The sequence below is a fragment of the Rhyacophila brunnea genome, unplaced genomic scaffold (genome assembly GCF_057557595.1).
Source record: "Rhyacophila brunnea isolate RB1 unplaced genomic scaffold, BYU_Rbru_1.0 scaffold_13, whole genome shotgun sequence".
Classification (NCBI taxonomy): Eukaryota; Metazoa; Arthropoda; class Insecta; order Trichoptera; family Rhyacophilidae; genus Rhyacophila; species Rhyacophila brunnea.
The window spans coordinates 18,418,266-18,431,576 of record NW_028232785.1 but is presented as its reverse complement, the minus strand read 5'-3'; the positions used below and the strand labels follow the sequence as shown (position 1 = coordinate 18,431,576).

General features: G+C 34.3%; 1 long non-coding RNA gene across 1 annotated transcript; it reads right to left on the bottom strand.

Annotated features, from left to right (window-relative positions):
- Nucleotides 1-6,577: 6,577 nt before the first annotated feature.
- Nucleotides 6,578-11,056, bottom strand: LOC147076765 (uncharacterized). Its single transcript, XR_015069701.1, has 3 exons — nt 10,766-11,056; nt 9,044-9,166; nt 6,578-8,172 (listed from the first exon to the last, which is right to left on the bottom strand). It is a non-coding gene; the product is annotated as an uncharacterized LOC147076765 (long non-coding RNA).
- Between the last annotated feature and the right edge of the window lie 2,255 nt (nt 11,057-13,311).

Below are 13,311 nucleotides of genomic sequence, written 5' to 3'. Positions count from 1 at the left end.
TGGCAAATGCAGAATTATAGTACTTTTATATAAAATTATAGTACGATTTTCAAAATTATAGTATTTTGGGCGTACTATACCCGTTTTATATCGTACATAGTACGCGGACCAAAATTATAGTACAAATACTATAATTATAGTACGGTTGGCAACACTGCTGAGAAGTGAGAGGAGTCAGAGTTGCCATCTTTTCAAAGTGGAATTATTGTAGTACAAAGCCTCCAAAATTATTGTATTTGGGGAAAAAATATAGTACGCGTCGTCATCTGTTGAAAATGTATAGATTTTTTGTTTCTCAGAAAAAAATAACGGAGAATTTGAGAAACTCTGGGACCCCTTTTTATTTAGGTACCTCTTACAAACAAAAATGCTTACCATAGAATTCAAGAAATTTTCTTTTAAACCAAAATCAACGGATTTTTTTACGTTTTTCGAGCAATTTTTTTTTCAAGTTCTCCAAATCTTTTTATATTGTGAATTTATAGTATCTACTTTGCACCAATTTATCGAACGAAATTATCAAAATTTTAGTAGTTTTTACATAATAATATGTTTTCCGATTTTGGGCGTAGGTACTATACTTGTTTTATATCGTACATAGTACGCGGATCAAAATTATAGTACAAATACTATAATTATAGTACGGTTGTCAACACTGTCTGTGATTGTTCTTAGAGATTTGTTTTGTATGTTTTGCAGGATTAGCATACCCCCAGACGGGGGCAGGCAGCATATATAAATCATAATGGGATGCAGCGACGTCCCGTGGGGGTAGGCAGATTGAGCGTCACTTGGGGGCGGCAGTAAATATCTTTCCATTAAAAAAATCAGCTTACTGGTTGGAAACAAAATGTATTTATTAGGTACTAGAAAAGTTTTAACAGGACTCTTTTGTGCGATGTCTAGTTTACTTCCGTTGTCCTTGGACATCACGTTCTTGGTGACACGTGCATACCTAATTTAAAATTTATCCAAATATGTTTGGCAGTCACTTGCGAGTTTTGGAAGTTGTCAGCTGTAACCTATCTGAAACCATAGACTCGAAATATTATCTATTAAAGCAGAAATGGCATTCAAATTAGATTTCGTGGCATATATCTTGTTAGTAATGTATCTATACAACACATTTCTTAGATATTGGATTAACGAAATGATGATAAAAAGTAATGTAGGTATAAAAAAAATGTGGCGGTATTTTGGCACTGCCTAGGGGCGCCATATTGTCTAGGGACGTCACTGATGGGATGGGTGATCGCAGTATAGAGAATAAGTTTGCTTTTCTACCTATCATGGGGCGTAGCCTGACGTTCTTGACTTGAACTTGGCGCTTTTTGATTTCAAAATGTTTATTAAATCTAAATGTCAACATAGAGTTAAACCCTAACCCGTCTACATTGTACTTGCAGCGTCATCTGTGGGTTTCTTTTTGAAGTCACGCCGCTTTAATGTATAATTTGTTTATCAGGTTTGTCTAATCGCTGTTTTTCATTTAAAACATATTAGGCCGACTATAGGCAGACCGGCGCACTGAATTACGATGGTAGTGGTGGTTAGTGTTTATTTTCGAATCAATGAAATAAGTTCTTTGCGGTAACGGGGAAATGATGATATTCCGCTGTATATTTCGTTGAAATTAATTATTAACGTGTTACCATTTATTTCAATACCTACAATCGTCCCCTGATTAACACAAAAACGTATCGACAAAAAATGCGTTTTTGAGTTAAGTACTTATGCAGTTTTACTCAGAATTCTTTATTTTTACCATTGATGGTATTTTATATTTTTTATTTTTAACTTTATTTCTAAGAAAACTATATTAATAATAGCAATATATATAGTTTTAAAAATAAACAAACTTGAAATAAATAAATATTGATTATCATTTTTGAAACCTTATTGCTTATCCAGTGATGGACTGAATATTTGTTGGTAACACGAAAACGTAAGTCGGTCGACTTTTTTTAAAACCAGATTTTTAAATATATATGTATTATATACTTATATAAAAGAAAGCCGGGTTAGTTACACCATTTATAACTCGAGAACATCGGAAAAATTCACGGAAAAGAAAATTATGAATAAAATTAATTTTCTCATACATTTAGACATTTTGAACAATGAACCATTCGCGCATTCGAAAATAAAAAAAAATCACAAAAAATTTAAATCCGTATACAACGTTATCTCTGATACATGACAGAAACAACGAACAAGAAACAAACAAACAAAAGAAAGAATGATAGGTAGGTAGTCGAAATGTCTAACTGTCAATGGTGTAGTGTGCCCAACATTTCGTGCTTCATGTCAACAGCTCAATTTGCTTGAAAACGATACTCATTGCGATATGACAATCGCTGAAGCAATTGTTTCTGCATCTCTAAGTCAGATACGCACTTTATTTACTATCATTATTTCGACATGCCTCCCATTGAATCCACCTAAACTGTAGAACAAATACAAGGATGACATGTCACAAGACATTTTACATCGAATTCGTCAGTTCAGGGAATCCCGATCTCGAGGTGAATGAGGAGATACATAACCAGGCTTTGCTTTTGATCGAAGACATGTCCTCACGTGCAGCAATTTGTTAGTTAGGAATGCTAACGCCACATCGTGGAATGTACAACGCTTTCAATCGAGAATTGGAACGTGAATGTGATTATTACGATCGAGATGCATTGAACCAATCAGTTCGAACGAATGTACCACTGTTGAACCCCCAACAGAAAGAAGTGTACGATACATTAATGAAGGCAATTAATGATGGAAATGGTGGCTTATTTTTCCTCGAGGCGCTCGGTGGAAGTATGAAGACATTCCTCATGTCATTGATATTGGATACTGTTCGTGCGAGATCCGAAAATGCTGTAGCAGTTGCTTCTTCTGGGATAGTGGCCACGTTGCTAGAATGATGCCGAACGCCTCATTCAAAGTTGAAATTGCCCTTAAACCTGCAAACTACTGAAAAACCGACATGCAACATTGCAAAACACTCAGCAATGGCTAAAGTTTTGTTAGCAAGTAAAATCATCACCTGGGATGAATGCACAACGGCGCACAAACGCGCATTGAAAGCACTTAATCGAACTATGAAAGATCTGCGTAATGAGTCGAGAAGTTTTGGAAGCGTAATGATTCTACTATCTGGCGATTTCTGCCAAACACTACCAGTCATTCCAAGATCGGCCGTTGCCGATGAAATAAATGCTTGCCTCAAATCATCGACTCTGTGGCGGCGCTATGTGAAGAAACTTCAGCTGACGACAAACATGCGAGTTGCATTGGTAAACGATCCATCTGCCGAAAATTTCTCCAAGCAATTGCTGACTATCGGTAACGGCCGATGAATCGAACGGATTGATTTCGTTTCCGCTGAATTTTTGCAATTTCGTCTCAACTAAGGACGAACTCCTCAACAAAGTGTTACAACATCATTGCTAACCACAAAAATCACAATTGGTTGAGTGAACGAGCAGTCTTGCGGCAAAGAACAAAGATGTGGATCACTTAAACTGCACAATTCAAAATCAAATCGTTGGTCCACTGCATTCCTTTAAATCTATCGACTGTGTAACAAACGAAGACGAAGCAACCAACTATCCAACTAAATTTTTAAACTCATTGGATCTGCCTGGCTTGCCACCGCACAATTTACAACTGAAGGTTGGCTCGGTAGTCATTATGCTTTGAAATCTGAACCAACCAAAACTATGTAACGGAACGCGTTTGGTGGTGAGAAAACTCATGGGCAATTTGATTCACGCGACGATAATTAAAAGAATGTTCAAAGGTGAGGAAGTTCTCATTCCGAGAATTTCGATGAACCCAACCGATATACCATTCAAGTTTAAACGAATTCAATTTCCAATTCATCTTGCATTCGGCATGACGATCAACAAATTACAAGGCCAATCCTTGAGTGTTTGTGGCCTGAATCTATAAAATGAATGTTTCTCTCACGGTCAATTGTACGTAAAATGTTCATGTGTCGGAAAACCATCTGCTTTATTCGTTTTTTCACCTGACAACAAAACGAAAAATGTCGTATATCACAAGGTGTTTCAATGAAGGGAATCGACCTGAGTGCAACCCATCCATTTCGTTTTCGCTGAATTTTTGCAATTTCGTCTTCATCATCATCATCAGCTGGGGTCAATCCACTGCTGGATGAAGGCCTCCCCAAGCTTTCTCCAACTCTCTCGGTCCTGTGTCGTTCGCTGCCATGTATTTCCGCCAAACTTTACCAGTTCGTCAATCCAGCGGCTTTTTTTTTTAAATTCGAAAGCAATTCGTCAATTCAATTCAATTCGAAAGAAATTCGAAAGCAATTTCGTCTTAACTAAGGACAAACTTATCAACAAAGTGCAACCCATCCAGCAAATAGTTTAACAGAAAGTAGTGCAACAATGCTACGCGAATCATTTCGATTCGCTTCAATAAAGCAAATGCCTTGCTGCCACGTGAATTACATTCTTTTTTTTCTTTTGATAATGTCCGATCCTAATAGAATCATATGGGCCTCCACAGAGTGGAGGTTTGTATTAACAGATTTTAATTTTACGAGAAATGGATGTCAGCCACTTGCTCAACGTATTAGGACCATACGCTGACTCATGCACAAATTGAAAAACAATATGTGAACTTGCCAGACCCAGGATTCGAACCTGGGACCCTCGACACTATAGACCGGCGCTTAATCCACGCGGCCATCGTGGGTGTACAGTTCAATGTAATTAAAATACTTTTCATTTTAATTTGATTTTTGCACATTTATTGAACTTATTCATTTTGAGTATTCATTTTAACTCAATAAAAAACTGAATTTAATTCAGCTAATAAGTTAACACAAGATTATTGATTCTGAGGCGGTACAAAGTTCGCCGGGTCAGCTAGTAATGAAATAAAAATAACATAAAAAATTTAATTTATAGAGAAATGATCATAGATTAAGACAACAAAAATTTCAATTCTCTACGATTCTTAGTTTTGCTAAAAACCTTGTTTGAAAAAAAAAAAAGTTTGTTTTGCCTCCTGAAAAATCGACTTTTTGTTGATACGTTTTTGTGTTAATTAGGGGACGCAATAATCATTGTCATTCGCAATAAATGCCTACAGATTTTCGATTGTATATTTCTTTCAAATTAATTAAGTTACAACATGAAACAATCATCATTGTCTGCCATCAGTTCACCATATTGCATATTAAGTACGAGCAATAACGATTAGGTACCTATTACCACGTTTGTTCAGCTAGTACCAGTAATAAATTTGAATTTAACACGAATTCAAAATCTAGAAACCTCTCTAATCGTGAATATGATCAGTCTCCAACCATTTCCCGTAAAGTACCATACGTGGAATACCATACATACCAGAAGTGGAAGCAGCTTGAAGAGGCCTTCATCCAGCAGTGGATAGATTCAGGCTGATGATGATGATGATACAAACGCGAGTACATACTACAGATGACGAGGATAACAGGCCGTTTGGCATTAGTGCCTCATATTACACCTATACATAATTGAATTGAAATTGTAATTGATATCTCTCACAGATCTCTGTCTTACAGCCAGTCCGTTTAGTCTGATTAGCTCTGACCCTTTTGATCATACAGGTCCTCTATTTTGAGAATAAGCACCTTACACTATCAAGATTGGTTTCTAATTATAAGTGTGATATCTAGATGTCAAATGTGGTACCTACCTGAACTGAACTAATCCTTTGCCAAGTTCATATGGTTATTTGGTCGAGCGAGTCATCTTATATCTTATTAATCTGTTTTCGTGTACCGTTTGGAGTATTCTCTCTTATTCAGTTTAATTTTCAATTTTAAATTTATTTATTTTTAACATATTGTGGACATTACAAATTATAAGTTTAAGAGTTTCACAACATGACATTTAGAAACAAAGATATATAAAACAGTATTACATAAAAAAGCGATAGATCAGTAGATAAATTAGATAGGTACAAGGAAGTACACCAGATGAGTTAAGCAGACCCTATTTTAAGAATTTATAAAACAGCGTCCACCTAAACTCATTCTCACGTAGGTGGAATATATCAACACCCGAAGCAATTTCGTTGAACATAGTTATCGCCCTCCCAATTGGCATTACCAGTAGCAGGTTGGTTCTGCACCTTGGGAGAATAAACAACTGATGGTCTCTATTTCTAAGATAGTTATCAGGGACACACAGGTCAACACTGCCCAGAATGGCAGAGTTCTCATTTATTACCTCGTAGTAATAATACGTAGCTAAATAAAGATTTCTTGTAAATTGCAGACTGCAGTATGTAAGCATGCCTAAGAGAAAGTCAATTGGATAAAGCCATGAATAGTATCCATACAACCTCAAGTAAAGGAGTCTCAAGAATTCTTCTGTACCCTCTCCACCATAAGGCCATACTTCAACTGATGCGGTGCCCAAATAATAGACCCACTCTCAAGTTTTTAAATTCTCAAGAATTAAATAAAAGTTTTAATTAGTGTTGGTGTATCTCTGTGATTTCGGAATAAATACTAAAACCCGGAAGGGTGTCTATTTCATAAATAAAACATACCATAATTGGCGACCAACGTAGGCACAAAGTATTTCTATTTTATAAATAAAACCATCCTTAAAAATCAAACATTATATTATTTTTGTATTTTAACCAATGAATAAAAATGGTGATTTTAATTCTATATTATTTACAAGTTTTATTTCATAGAAAGGCATCCGTGGATTCTGTTAACATAGGTTCATTTAAATTTGATTGGATCGATGCGTGCATTTTCATTTTATGTCTATTCAAATCGCTAGACTGTTTGCATTTATAATCACAAAAATTGCATTCAAATGGTCTTTCGCCAGTGTGAAACCTTTCATGTCTCTTCAATTCGACTGATTGTTTGCATTTGTAATCACACAATTTACATTTAAATGGAGTGTCGCCTGTATGAATAAACATATGTCGTTTTAAATATCTGGGTTGGTTGCAGATGTAATCACACAAAGTGCATTTAAATGATTTTTCGCCACCGTGAATCATTTTATGTATTTTCATCGAACTAGACGTTATGCTTTTGTAATCACAAAAATTGCATTGAAAACTTTTCTCGCCAGTGTGAATCTTGCTATGTCTCTTTAAAACAAAATCTTTATTGCATTTATAGTCACATAATTTGCAACTAAATGGTTTTTCGCCACTATGAATTAATTGATGTCTCTTTAAATGACTGGGTTGATAACATTTGTAATGGCATAGATTGCAACTAAGTGGTTTTTCCCCACTATGAATAATTTTATGTATTTTCATCGAACTATACGTTATGCTTTTGTAATCACAAAAATTGCATTGAAAACTTTTTTCCCCACTGTGTATCTTGCTATGTCTTTTTAAAACAAAAGCTTTATTGCATTTATAGTCACAAAATTTGCAATTAAATGGTTTTTCGTCACTATGAATCAATTGATGTCTCCTCAGAAGACTGGGCTTATTGCATTTGTAATCACATATATTGCAACAAAATGGCTTTTCGCCACTATGTTTGATTTTATGTATTTTCAAAGAACTAGATGTTATGCATTTGCCACTATGAATTTTGTTATGTTTCTCCAACTCACCGTAATGATTGCATTTGTAATTACATAACCTGCACTTCAGCGGTTTTCCCTTACTATGAATCATTTTGTGTCTCTTTAAAAGAAAGGCGTGAATACATTTGTAGTCACAAAGATCGCAATAAAATTGTTTTTCGTCAACCGTTCTGTTTCTCGTGCCTTGTATCAAGTTACATCGCTTTTTGTGGTGAATTAATATGTTTTCAGCTGAGAAAACTGAAATGCACAAATTACATACAAAATTTCTCTCGTGAAAAACGGATCTATAAATTTCCAGTCGAACTTCTTTTTGGGATGATACAACTATCTCTTGCTTTACGTCATGTCTGTCAATTTGAATTTCTTCATTTGATCGCGTGGATTGAAATTCGGATTTGTCATGTTCTTTACCACTGTATCCAGCAATTGATGCACCAGTCGATGATATACAATCATAACGGTTCGAATTGTCCACAACTTCAACCTTTATATGGCGTGATGCACAGTCAACATCATAAAAAGGCGTTTTTAAATCGGCATCACCCGCATCAGAAGTCATATTACGGTTTATGAACGAATCCTGTAAAAAACAATAGTTTTTTTTCAAAATTTTACCTATTAATATATAACTAGGAGCTTAATGTATTGGCTAATTTATACATATACATATCCATGGGACACGACATGGGACGTTGCTAAGTATATCCTCATTTTGAACGCATAATATGAACATTTCCGTCACCTCTTCCTGAAATATCTTTAATCCAATTGCTAAGGTTACAGGATAAGATATGTGCTGTTCAGAGGAAGCATTGGAGGTCTCAAACTGATGCAACGATGACATCCACCATTGTGTATCGGTGCATTGTTTTAAGATATTGTCAGGAATTGTTAAATTTTTCACGTGCACCGTGGGTTCTTGTATCAGAAATAGATGGTCGTATAATATTGCAATCATATGTATCAAATAGGACCATATCAATTTATCAAAAACATTACTGAATAAACAATTTTTATTTCAATGCAACAATGCCATCTCTTTCAGCAACGACATCTCGACTTGTGCTTGGAATCAATGTACCTACCTACCTAATAGATTGAACAAGTGGCTAACATCCATTTCTCGTAAATACAAACCTTCACATGTGGTGGCTTTCTTATGATCTTATTAGGATCGGATATGGACAAAAATATCAAAGAGCTCGGCGCGCCACAGCGTACAGTTTGAATACAACGGATTTAATCTAATGTTTTATCAAAAATTTCAAATTAATTGCCAATGGCGAATAAAGCAAAAAATAATAATATTTGAAAACTGAGTCTGAAGGGAAAAAATAATGTTTTGTTAGTGTCATAATTTTATTACAGGTAATAATTATTATCTCGGGCCATGGGACAAAACTATAAAACACGTACTCACATCCAAAATTAAAAATTAAGCAATCACTTACGTGACTCGTTGAGGCCCCTCCAGAGCATGAGTAATCCGGACTATTTTTAGTTACGTTATCTTTGCTGTTTTGAAATTGACTTTCGACTTCTGATTTGATGTATTTCGTGTCAATGAAAACATTCTAAAAACATAAATTTAAAAATCTCTAATAATATGACGAGCTTCCGTATCTCTCCAATATATGATACCAATGTCTGATGCCATCATTTTTATCAGTTATTTGATAGATTCGTCTCAATACTAAGGTACGAGTCCCCCAACTCAATTTTATATAGGTACCTAAGTAAATATAAATACCTAAGTATATGATATAATTGTTTTATTTACGTATTTTCTTCACACGCTTTCCCTTGTAATCGGGTGGTTTTAATTGTGTATTATAAAGTACCTAATTAATTTAATCTCAATACTATAATACATACAGCCATATATTTCCAAAATAAGAGGTCACGATTAACTGTGATTAGGGATTCCAATCCCGGGATCCCGAACTATTTTCGATACCTATGAATCCCGGGATTGGTAAACATAATCAAGAAATTTTCGGGATTGATTTTTTTATTTATGATTTTTTTTTTAAATAAAATAAAAACGAAAATATCAAAGAAAAAAATACTTTTAATAACATATAACTACATTATAAATAAACTGAGTTTGAATGAAGTTTGATTTATTACCCCTGTGTAGCCAATTCATTTTATTTTTTCACATAAATTAATAAAAATAAGAAAGATTGGAAAAAACAATGCTTCGCAGTAAACCATTGAACCAAACCAACCAAAAAAATGCTATTCTTGGAGACCCAATTGTCACGGGGGAATAACCAGATGAAAAATAACCATTTTTGCTGCCTTACGCAATCGTAACAACATCAGAAAAATTATAAATCAGTTTATTTAAATGAATTTAGAGGACGAAAAATATTAAAAAGGAAAAGTAGAGCTCGTTTAAGGTTTAATGAAGGTAAGATACATTAAAATCTGAACTCTATCGTAACATCCGGGGAAATTATTGCATTTATAAAAGTGTCATTAATAAAAACATAATTAAAATTATTATGTCTCTTTTTATAATAATAACAATTATTTATTGAAAATATGACGAATCAACAAAAAATCACACACTGCCTGATACCAAATTGAGATCCAGCTTAAATGACGAAACACTTGATGCTTTGGTATTACTTCGGGAATATTATTTTTCCTTATCTTTAATTTTTTTTATATTGTATTATTTTATTGTCAACACAATAGGTTTTTTTTTATTTTAATTGAACTTGTATTTGTTATCTTTTCATAAATAAATAAAACTGTTATACTTTCACATTATTATTTATATTACAATATTATTTACTCCATTAAACTTATGTATTTCCAAGATTGAACGTAGGTACACAATATTAACAATAAATGTCTTAAGTAGTATAAATTATACGAGATTTATTTGTGACCGTTTTTATCAACGTCATTTTTTTGTAAATATAACAAAATTTAATATCAACTAGGTATTGAAAAAAATGCCAAACCCGAAATCCCGGGATCAAGATTTTGGCTCGGGATTGGATTCCCTAACTGTGATACGACCAACTGCATACGTAGGTAGGTACACAATTTCTGGACACGAGATAAGAGAAACCGTCTTTATAATTGGATGGTTAAAAAAAAATTGTACTTTTAATTCGTACACATAAGTAAAATGTCACAATAATTAATAATTGTACCTGTGTAGTATCAAGTTTGTCATATTCCACGGGAAGCTCTTCCTGTTTGACAAATACATCATGCCCACTGACAGTTGTATTAACTTCATTGTGGGTCTCAGTACAATAATCCCATTGATTTTCACTATCGATGGCTACTTCTACGAGTTGATCCGTTGACAGATCATCTGTAGGTTCTATTTTTATATCCATATTGAAAGTTTATTTCGGATTTAATTAAAATATTACGTTGCCAACTACCATAACGCCTATATATTATAAACGTCAGATTCCAAGGCTACAACTAGGATTAGGGTGGTCAAAAAAGTATTGATATTTTTTAATCAATACATTGATACTTTTCATCCGATACTATTACGGTATCAATACTTTATCAGGTACTGTTCGGTTATACCGGAGGCAGCGGAAAACGCATTTTGAAAATAGCCGATAAACTGAATTATTTGTTAGGTTAACCTAACCAAACCTAACCTAACCTAACCTAACCTAACCTAACCCAACCTAACCGAACCTAAACTAACCCAAACTAACAAATAATCCAGTTTATCGGCTATTTTCAAAATGCGTTTTCCGCTGCCTCCGGTATAACCGAACAGTACCCTTTATCATTATTTCATCGATCCAGCGGCCTCTAGGTCTACCTTGCGGACGTTTTTTACTTCTTGGATACCACTGGATGACTAGATTTTGTCCAACGATTGTCTCTTCTTCGAAATGTGTCCAGCCCATCTCCATTTAAGGCTTTTAATAAACTCTATTACATAGCAAACCCTTGTCTGCTTCCTTATCTACTCTTTCCTCTTTTTGTCCTTTCGCGTTATGCCTAGCATGCACCTCTTCATACCACGTTGTGCTACTCTAAGTTTCTGGATCTCTCTTTTACTTAGGGTCCATGTTTCACTATACTTTTATATCAATATCTAATCGACGGTTTCTATTTCCTAATTGGAATATTTAAATAGGTTTATTGTGGGCCATATTAAAATAGTAATATGTGAAATTAATAAAGAGTATCCTACGATTGATCGCTGCCTTGAATACTGTTTCGCAGTGACGTCCCTAGACAAAATGCCGCCCCTAGGCAGTGCCAAAATGCCGCCACATTTTTTTATACAGTACCTTTTATCATCCTTTCATGACTCTAATATCTAAGAAATGTGTTATATGGATACTGAATTACTAACAAGATATATATCACTAAATTTATTTTAAATGCCATCTCTGCTTCAATAGACAATATTGCGAGTCTACGGTTTCAGATAGGTACATTTAAAAATACACTTGACAACTTCCAAAACTCACAAGTGACTGGTAAATATATTTATATAAATAATTTTAAATTAGGTATGCACGTGTCATTGCTGTTCACAAAAAACGTGACGTCCAAGGACAATGGAAGTAAACTAGACATCGTGAACCCGACAAAAAAAATAAAGTCCTCTTAAAACGTTTATGGTACCTAAGTACCTAATGAATACATTTTGTTTCCAACCAGTGAGCTGAATTGTGTAATGGAAAGATATTTCCGTTATTACTAAGTTTAGGTACCTAGCTATTTATACCTAATGATTCTCCTCGATTTGCCTCCCTTTGGGTAACTGCCGCCCCCAAGCGACGCTCAATCTGCCTACCCCCACGGGACGTCACCGCTGTTTCGCCTAGCCTTAAAAATAAAGTCCTCTTAAAACTTTTATAGGAGTACCTAATTAATACATTTTGTTTCTAACTTTACTAGTGAGCTGAATTTTTTAATGGAAAGATATTTATTTTCCGTTATTACTAAGTTTAGGTTGCTATTTCTATAAATACCTAATGATTCTCCTCGATTTGCCGCCCTTTGGGTAACTGCCGCTCCCAAGCGACGCTCAATCTGCCTATCCCCACGGGACGTCACTGCTGTTTCACCTAGCCGAGAGAAATCTTTAGCTAGGGCTGGCATTTTCTATAATACATATATATTATTAGGGGGCCCGAGTCCAATCTCTTTGGGTGGCCTGCAAAAATCTTTTTTTTAGTGTAGTTACTAAAAAATAATAATAGGTAGGTAGGTACTCTTTTTGGTTGCAAAACCATTATTATTTTCATTAAAATCTATTAGTAGAAACACATCGGGTGTTATTGACATTTATTAGGACAGGTGAAATAAAATCAATAGATTATTTCCAATTGTTTCTCATTTTTTATAGTACCTACCTACCTACCTACATATACTTACTGAGAAAATTAATTCTTAAGGGGGGACATGCTCGTCGAAGGTCAAAATTGAGTTTTTATTGTATTTTCAAACCATGATTCTGGACACTCCTTAAACGTTGTAGATAATCTATTTATATAATTTTGAAGCCTTATTATCTTTTATAGTTATTTTGAACATTTGATGACTGCATAAAGTATTTTTGTTACATAAAATAGTATTCTTTTAAACCTCTCGCTCTAATGTTTTAGAATATAGTCATATTTCGGTACATAACTGTGCAGTGGTGTTAAGATTTTTTACATTTATTAATTTTTAAACGCATTTATGAAACCATTAGTATAATTTATTA